This window comes from Dasypus novemcinctus, chromosome 4 (genome assembly GCF_030445035.2).
Source record: "Dasypus novemcinctus isolate mDasNov1 chromosome 4, mDasNov1.1.hap2, whole genome shotgun sequence".
NCBI classification, from domain to species: Eukaryota; Metazoa; Chordata; class Mammalia; order Cingulata; family Dasypodidae; genus Dasypus; species Dasypus novemcinctus.
The window spans coordinates 93,783,343-93,792,681 of NC_080676.1; positions in this window are offsets into that span (position 1 = coordinate 93,783,343).

Below are 9,339 nucleotides of genomic sequence, written 5' to 3' on the forward strand. Positions count from 1 at the left end.
CTGAGAGAGCAACATTGAAGAGACAGGCATGGGGTTGGGACTCCTAAGATTGTTAGATGGAATATAGGAAGCCAAGTTATATTTGAATTTCAGATAAATACTTTTTTAGTATAAATAGGTCCTGATTTAGCTGTGTATTGTGTGCAAACCACAATACCATTTTGGGGTTTCTTTTTCATACCGACAGCAATGAATCCAGAATAACAAGAAAAACTTGGATTTCTAAGGAAGGATTCTGAGGTTGTTCACAGGATTCAATGAAGGGCTATACAAACCAGCTTCAGGAAGGACAGGAGAGGAAGTCCAAGGTCAAAACTTAGCTTCAGAGAAGTCCTTGAGGTCTTTATGTCAGGTCCTACCTGAGATGACACCATTATTTTCTGCCTCTGTTTATCTGTCAGGTTTCCAAATCTTTTTTGACCCAGATTCAATTCAGATTCTATTCTGAGGTAAGAATGGTCAAAGATAAGGACCAAGAGTGTTGGCATGGCCAGAGCCAATAAGAATCCTTGTGAGCTGTGCACACATCCCAATTTGTGTCTATTGTAAGCTTTGCCCTATAACCTTGCTGTTAGGACTCTATTATAAAATGTAATCAGAGATGTAATAAATGTATGGACATGGATTTTTATTGCAGTATTATTTATAATGGTGAAGAATTAGAGGCAAATTAAATGTCCAATAATAAAGATGAAAATATGGTATGTAAATGTGCATCATTTGAGATGATTTTAAATGCTGGCTGCATATTTAACACTATGGGAAAATGCATTGTAGGGTTTATCTAATATTATTTCATGAGAAATTCAGGATTTTACAATGATTACTTTTTATAAAAGACTGGCAGGAAAATTAAAACTAATAATTTTAGTGACACAGAGATAGTTTTGCTATACAGTTAAGTATTTTTATTAAATTATTTTATTGACATTTATTGAAGTCAGAAATATTTTAAATAAAACTTATTATTGCTTATGAGTCAAAGTCCTTAGCTCCAACTTATCTTTCAAAACAGATATCCTTTTTTTCTTCAACTAGCCATTCTAGAGAAATTGACTATTTGGTTTTCCAAATGTGTCATGCTAATCCCAGAAATTGTTTTCCCTGCTGTGTCTATCTTTTCAAGAGTTACACAAGTGCCACCTTTTTTGCAAAACCTCCATCAGTGCCTAGTGATCCCTTATTACCACATTCCTCTACTTTCCACTTGTATCACCCATTAAAACTTTATACATTTTTCTGTTAATTTCAAAAGCATGAGTGGGTTTTTAATTTTCATATTGTTTTTGTCAAGGGATATGGAGGGAAAGGGATGTAAGAAGGAAGGGAACAGAAGGAGAGAGAAGAAAAGGAAAGGGAAAAAAAAAACCCACAGGACTATTCTAGTTCAAAGATGCTAAAAAGCAAAGCATTGATAACCAAATGTATTATGACTCTTGATTAGACCTTGGATCAAAAAATTGCTATGGAGCTTCTGAAAATGATATGCATAAAAATCACTGGGGGGAAGTGGATATGGCTCAACCAATTGGACTCCCATCTACCATATTGGAGGTCCAGGGTTTGATGCCCAGGACCCCCTGGTGAAGGCAAGCTGGCCCGTGTGGTGAGCTGTCACATGTACAGTGCTGCCCCATGCAGGAGTGCTGGCCCACATGGAAAGCTGGAGCAGCAAGATGACAAAACAAAAAGACACAGAGGAGAAAGAATAAGAGATGTAGCAGATCAGGGAGCTGAGGTGGTACAAGAGAATAATTGCCTGTCCCCCTCTGGATGGTCCCAGGATCAGTTCCCAGAGCCACCTAATGAGAATATAAGCAGACACAGAAGAACACACAGTGAATGGACAGAGAGAGCAGACAATTGAGGGAGGGGGAGAAATAAAGAAAGAAATCTTAAAAAAAAAAAAAAAAGAATCACTGGGCTCTTTCTAAAATGCAGTGATGAATACCTGTGCTTCTGTTCCATGGATTCAATTTTGAGATGCAATACTCTAAAGGGCATTTTGAGAACTTTTTGGGAAAAATTGAATATTAGATAATGCATCAGTGTTTCATTTCTTCAGTGTGATAAAGGTATTTGGTTATGTGGGATAATTTATTGGTAGGAAATATGTACTAAAGTGTTTGGGAGGGAAGTATCATGATGCCTCTAACTTAATTTTTAACAGTTTAGCAGTATTATGTACATAAATGTGTATAAAGGAAAAGAGTAAAATAACAATTGATGAATCTTGGTGAAAGGCATACACGTGTTCATTAATCTTTTCCCTAAGACTCTTTTCTGATTTTGAAAATCTTCCACCTTCCTTTTCTTTGGAAACTTCATCCTAATTTGTATTTGAAGAGAGATTGACAGATCTGACACTCACTTATCCCTTACCTTGGACAGGTAGGCACTTGTATTAGTTTTCTACACTGCGTAACAAATCACCACAAATTTAGAAGCTATAATACCACCCATCTATTATCTCACAATTTCTGTGGATCAGAAGTCTAAGCACAGCTTAACTGGATCTTCTGCTTAGAGTTTCTCATGGATGCAGTCAGGTGTCAGTGTCTTATCTCAGATCTCTTCTGATGTTTAGGTCCATTTCCAAGCTCACTAGTTGTTGGCAGAATTCAGTTCTTTACAGCTGTCAAATTGAGGCTCTCAGCACTTAGAGGCCACCCACCATTCCTTGGCACACAGAGCTCTTTATAATGCTGCAGGCCAAGAGGAGAGTGTGTCTGAGGCTCTCAGTTCTGATCTCTAGAACCTCTGTTAAAGGGTTCATATGACTAGGTCAGACCTACACAGAATAATATCTCTGTTAATTAACTTAAAATCAACTGGTTTAGGACCTTAATTACATATGTAATATCCTTTCACCTTTGTCACATAATATAACTTAATCAAGGCTGTGACTATCCAATCATTTACCATTTCAGCCTATACTTTAGGGGAGGACAAGAATCTGAGGGACCATCTTAAAATTCTGTGTACCAGCAGCCTCTAAGATGGCCCTTAATGATTCCTCTCATCTGATAGTCAAGGTTGGTCCCTGAAACCAGAAATATACCAAAGAATTGATATGTAACTTCTGATATTAGGTTATAAAAGGTACTGTGGCTTCCATTTTGGTTTCTCTCACTCTCTGATCACTTGCTCTGGGGGGGTGCCAGCTGCCATGTTGTACAAGCAGCACTGTGGTGGTACCCACAAGGCAAGGAACTGAAGCTTACCAAAAGCCACATGAATAAGGTTGGAAACAGTTTCTCCAGCCCCTTTAGATTACTGCAATTGCAACCAACACCTTAAATGTCAATCCCATGAGTGACCCTCAACCAGAACAACCCAGATAAGCCGTTCCCAGATTTTTAACCCTCAGAAACTGGGGGAGATGATAAATATATGTTGTTTTAAGCTGTTGAATTTGGGTATAATTTGTTGTACAGCAATAAATAAACACCCTAAATAAACCTGGGAAGAATGTAGTTGCTTGTGTTCCTCTTCCCTATCCACTTGGGAGAAGCAGGTATGCATTGGGAGCTAATATTCAGACCTAGTGAAACCATTTTGGGCTCATTCCAGCAAGGATTAATTTATACGAATATGCAATAAGGTCAGGCCTAAGACTTTAATTTGTTCCTCTTCTGTCTTGAGGCTGTGCTTACACTGATTTAAATCTGCCTTTTGTCACTTGCAACGAAGAATTTTGACAAATAAAAACCCTCCGTAGGATCAGCTTCATGCCGCACTCTGGTTATTTTCTTTAAGTTATCTTTTCCTCCAAGGTCATGCTGACTGACCATCTATCTGGCCAGATGTTAGGTTATACTTTTTTCAGGTTCCATGGAAAACAAGTTTTTCACTTGTGTTGATGAGAAAGTTCCTATGGCATTTTCTCCAAGGACAGCCTTAACAGGCTGAGAATACAGCAATTTAGCTAAACAATCTATATTTATACCAGGGCAAATTTCCCCTATAGTAAATGGCTTTTGTTTCCTAACTTAGTTAATCAAACAGTCTTTGGATATTGAGCCAACTGGTCATGCTAAAGCAGTCCAAGCAGTCATTGTGAAGAGAACCACAGTAAATAAACCAAGGCACAAAGCAAACAAAGAATCCAAGTTCTATGATGCAATTTCTCCTTACTTGGCTGCTTTTGATGCAGAGAACTCACACTTAACCCACTCTGCTTCCTTCCAATTCTAAACCACAATAATGGATGTACCCAAGTCAGGGTCTCTCTCAGTAAGTCCACTCCCCCACATAAATTCCATTGTAATTTTCTCCCATATAACCCCAGTACCTCTACCAAAGTGACACAGAAAATGGATTTTTAGATTTCTGGTCTTTAAAGTCAAGAGTGCCATTCCAACTGCTCTAAATACAATTTCAACTTTTGTCATTTTCTAGAATAATACAGTACCCAAAGTATAAATTCATCTCAACAGCATCATCTCTTACCAAATTACATTCTCTAATTTGGCTTGGTGCTCCTTCACAAAAGTTGTCTGGGGGAAAAAAAATTAGTTAAATAATGCTATGAATAATGCTTGCCTTTTGGTTCAATACATTCAAAGCAGCCAGGAACTGAGCTAAGGGAGCTCAGTGGAATTAATAAATAAATTACCTTTTTCTCTCCTAAGGATTACATTACTATACTCCAGACTACTTGGATTCAAAGCCCTGGTCTTTCATTTACAACTATATAATGTTAGGTAAGTGTGATGGAAAAGTATGTTCTTAAAATTCTTCCATTCCTTTGGGACCCACTTTAAGTAGGTTCTTTCAGTGAAGCTACTTAAATTGTAACTCATGGTATTCAGGGTAGATCTTAATCTTCTTCCTGGAGTCCTTTATAAGAGAATGAAACTCAGACAAAAAGAGAGAAAACCACAGAAGCAAAAAACTGAAAGCAATGAAACCCAGAAGAGAAGGGAGAAAGTGGCAGACTCTGTCATGTGCCTTGCCATGTGACAGAGGAGTCCAGGATTACCAGAAGCTGGTCTTCATGGAAGAAAACATCACCTGATGATGCCATTATTTGGACATTTTCTCAGCCTTGAAACTGTAAGCTTATAAGCTAATAAATTTCCACTACTGAAAGCCAATCCATTTTATGGTATCTATTTTTGACAGTGTAGCAAACTAAAACAGCAAGTTATACAACTTCTCTCTGCCTCAGTTTCATATCTATAATATATAGGCAATAATATCTACCTCAGAATCATTGTTATAAGTTTTGCCTTAATATCTGGAAAGCACTGAAAATACTGCTTGGCATATAGTAAGGGTTAATTAAATATCTAGCACAGATCAAATTGAAATCTGATTATATGTTTTCCACTTAACATAGGAAGTTCCCCTTAGTATTAATATCATTCAAGAGAAGCATCACCATCACCTCTTGTATAAAGTTAGTACCCTCCTTCATGTTGCATAGATGAAATTGGATCAAGGTGATCCCAGAGTATTAAGTGCCCCAGATAACTAGCATAATAAAACAAATCCTCTTTGGACAAAGATTATCTCAAGCTGCAAATTATTACTATGTTTTTGTAAATACAATGTCTAACACAGATATGAAATAACCAGGCACGCAGAGACAAGATAGCGAACAGACAGACAGAAATAACTGAAAATAATCAAGCACTCCAGATGCTGACGTTTTTAGAAAGAGACTTTAAAATAATAAAACATTTTGTTAAGGAGACAAGATAGAGAATTTTGGCAGAGAACTGAAAACCATCCAAATAATCAAACAATATAGCAACTGAGAAATAATAGTTGAAATTACAATTTAAAAGATTGGGTGGCTAGCTGATTAAACAGCTGAAGAGAATTAGTAACCTGGCATGTTAGTCAGAAGGAACAATTCAGTATGAAACAGAGAGACAAAAGGATGAAAACATTAGGAAAAAAGATAATAAATTGAAGATACAATGAGAATATTTAAAATATATTTAAGTGGAATCCCAGGTAAAGAAAAAAGAGAAAAGGCAAGAAGAATTCTTTGAGAAATACTGAATGAGAATCTTCCAAAACTGAAAAACATTAAATAACAGATTTAAGAATCCCTATAAAACCCAAGTAGGATAAATAGAAAACAGTCAGGTACCTCACAGTAAAACTTTAAAAACCAATGACACAGGAAAACTTAAAGCAGAAGGGGAAAAAAGTGGCAGATAGCTGACTTTTAAACAGAGGCAATAGAAACCAGAAGGCAAAAAATAATATCTATCTTCCAAGTGCTGAAATAAAATAACTCCTAGCCTAGCATTATAAGCCTAGTGAAAATATATTTCAAGAATAAAGCAAAATAAACAAGTTTTATACATACAAAACAGAATTTATAACCAGTAGATATGAACCAAAAAGAAATATTAAAGGAATGTTCTTCAGGAAGAGGATGATAGTGGGTAGAAGCTCAGCAGCAGTAGCAAGGAATGAAGAATGAGAAGGTAAATATTGGGACAAATGTAAACAAGAAGACTCCAAATAATAATTATAATATTATCATAACCTACAGGATTTGTGAAGGTTAAGTTCATGTGTCAACTTGGTTAGGTTATAGTGTCCACTTTTTTTGGTCAAGCGAGCACTGACCTGATAGTTACTGTAAGAATATTTAGTGGTTTTAAGTCATTCAGTAAATTGCATCTATGCTGATTACATCTACAATCAAGGAAGGAGATTCTCCTCAGCAATGAGGGGAGTCTCATCCAATCAGTTGAAGGTTTTAAAGGAAGAAGTTATGATTTCAGCAATCAGAAAAAGGAATTTCTACCTCTACTTCAGCCAGCCAGCTTCTTCTGGGGAATTCATTGAAACCTTCAGAGTCCTCAACTTGCTGCCTGTCCTATGGAATTCGGACTTGCCAACTCATTATCACGTGAGCCAATGCCTATAATAACTCTCATAATTTTTGCATAGTATATATCCTGTACGTTCTGTTCCCTGGAGAAACTGACTAACAAAGGAGTTAAAATGCAGACAGATTCAAAGGACACGATAATAATGGCTTAAAAGTTAAGAGCTGGCTTAAAGGAGTTGAAGTATTCTAAGGTGCTTGCATTGCCTATGAAAAAGGTAAAGTATACTGATTAACATAAAGCTTTGAGAACCAAAGATGTCTGTCCTAATAGCTAGTTTAACCACTAGAACTAAGAATCTCTAGTTTAGTTACTAAAATTCACTCAGAAAGAAGGAAATTGTGAAGAAAAAAAAAAAACAGAATAAATTGGACAAATAGAAAGCAATGAGTAACATCGTGCATGGAAAGAAGCCAGACAATTTATATTTCATGAATTCAGTAACCTAAAATTCTTAAAAACAAGCAAAACTAGATTATAGTGCTTAGAGATGCATACTTAGGTAGTAAAACTACAAAGAAAGTAAAGGAAAAGAGTATCATAAAAATTAGGAAAGTGATTTCCTTTGGGGCAGAGAAAGAAGGTAGTGATTTGGAGGAGGATCAAAGGAGCCTTGTGTGAGGCTGGCAATGACCTGTTAGGCTTTTGTTTTGTGCTGATTTATTTAGACATATTTGTTTTGTGCGCTTCTCTCAATTTATTTTATTTCCAAAAAATAAAAAGGATGAAGGAGATCTAAATTTGTTGATATGGTATAATCTACAGAATAAATGGTTAACCAAATAAGTTTCAGAACAGCAGAAATAACATGCTCTCAACTGTATTTTAAAAGCTCACACAGTCATATACATGCTTATATTCACATAGATAATTTTTCAAGACACACATAATAAATTTAACCTGGCACACTGACTCTAAGAATGGAAACTGGAATCTGATGTGTATATGTATAGGGGTGGGTGGCTGAGTGGGGAGTAGTTTTCATTGCTATGCTTTTATTATGAAAAAATATAATTTCATAATTCATTTTCACAAGAAATTTCATATTATAGATCAACTATGAAAACAAAGCAGGGTTACCATATGATAAAATCATTCTTTCAAATAAACAACTGCATCTTAAAATCCTAATTTAAATCTGATGTATATCAAGAATTTTAAATTACCAAATATCTTCAAAAGATGGATTAAGTTGTCATAACAAAGAAGGGCAGATGAGTGACTTATTTTAAAGCCACCCATCAATTATCTTTCCATTTCCCTCACACAAATGGAGTAGTTATAGGTGTAGGTAATTCATTTTCACTTCATTTTGTTTCTAGAATGACTTCCCGCCTGCTTACAGTAGAGTGTTACTAAAAATAGGAAGTAAACTGTGTAAATGGAATGGCTGAATTTAAGAATCTGCCACAAATCTGAAATTATACTTTAGGTTTTTAGTTATATGAATAGTCATTAGATCAGAATCCAATAATCTAGATAATCTCAACTGTCAAAGCAATTAGAACTAAATGAAGTATGCATTTCAGAAATTTAGGAATAAATAAGAAGATAATACTCATTGTCAAGAAAGTGTTAAGAAATGAGTCCCACCCAAGACTTGTGGATTAAGACAGCAGCTTGAACAAGTTGTCCTAATTTTTTTTCATTCTTTAAACCAATAAAAATTTAGGGAAGGAATTTTTTTTTTAAGACAAAGATACATGACAGAAAAAAATGAGAGGAAAAAAGTTCAGCAAAATTTTGGAAGCTAGAGAAAGGTGAGTACGTAGTAACTGACTTAATAGACCTAAGAAAACTAATCTCTATCTAATACTCAGAAAATGTGGGAAACGGACTTTGGCCCAGTGGCTAGGGCGTCCGTCTACCACATGGGAGGCCCGCGGTTCAAGCCCTGGGCCTCCTTGACCCGTGTGGAGCTGGCCCATGCGCAGTGCTGATGCGCGCAAGGAGTGCCGCGCCACGCAGGGTGTTCCCCGCGTAGGGGAGCCCCACGCGCAAGGAGTGCACCCATAAGGAGAGCCGCCCAGCGCGAAGGAGGGAGCAGCCTGCCCAGGAATGGCACCGCCCACACTTCCCGTGCCGCTGACGACAACAGAAGCGGACAAAGAAACAAGAAACAAGACGCAGCAAAAAGACACAGAAAACAGACAACCGGGGGAGGGGAGGGGAATTAAAGAAATAAAAATAAATCTTTAAAAAAAAAAAATACTCAGAAAATGTGAGCACTAACCAATATATACCATAGAAAACTCAAAGAGGGCACTAAAATACGAAAACTTTATGTGGACATTTGTTGTAGGCATCTAATGCAGGCAGAATGGGCCCCTCCCTCCCAATTAAAATGCGGGCTGTCCAGACTGATGACACCATGCACACACCAAGAGATATGAGAAAACTGTTACATTAAAATTGTCACAGGACTTTCAGAATAGCACCTAAACTGGCCTGGAATTGACTTTAGTGACTGGAGATAGAG